The 416-nt window shown below is 29.8% G+C and overlaps 1 protein-coding gene across 5 annotated transcripts in view; it reads left to right on the forward strand.

The window, feature by feature from the left end:
• The window catches only part of RIC8B (RIC8 guanine nucleotide exchange factor B), a 100,331-nt gene that overhangs the window by 83,409 nt on the left and 16,506 nt on the right, over window positions 1-416 (forward strand). The window lies entirely within an intron of this gene.

A 416-nucleotide genomic window follows, 5' to 3' on the forward strand; every position in this document is an offset into this window, starting at 1 on the left:
TAGCAGCCATGAAAAAAATTTTTTTTCATTTAAAAAAAAAAAAGAAAAAGAAAATGCGGCTTTCATCCCAGAGGATAGCTTGTTTGGTATTAGAACTTTGTACAAAGTTTATGGAACAAATTCATTTCTTCTTCATTTTAATTCGGTCAGATTAAATCTAATTTAAATTGTTCTTCTGCTTTATCTTTTATTATTTAAACATTCATTGCCTTCTGTGGTCTCACTAATGGACTAATTTCCTGAGATTATAAATCAGCATGCTTTCATTTTCAGATTTCAGCCTGTCATCATTTTTCCAGTTTTTTTGACATATATTTGTTTTATGCTGTATCACAAAATGGATTCTCCTACTCTGAAATCGTCCCTTAAATTAATAAACTATGCATCCAAGGATATTTATCCTAACGGCACCAATC

This window comes from Crocuta crocuta, unplaced genomic scaffold (genome assembly GCF_008692635.1).
Source record: "Crocuta crocuta isolate KB4526 unplaced genomic scaffold, BGI_CrCroc_1.0 scaffold193, whole genome shotgun sequence".
Lineage (NCBI taxonomy): Eukaryota > Metazoa > Chordata > Mammalia > Carnivora > Hyaenidae > Crocuta > Crocuta crocuta.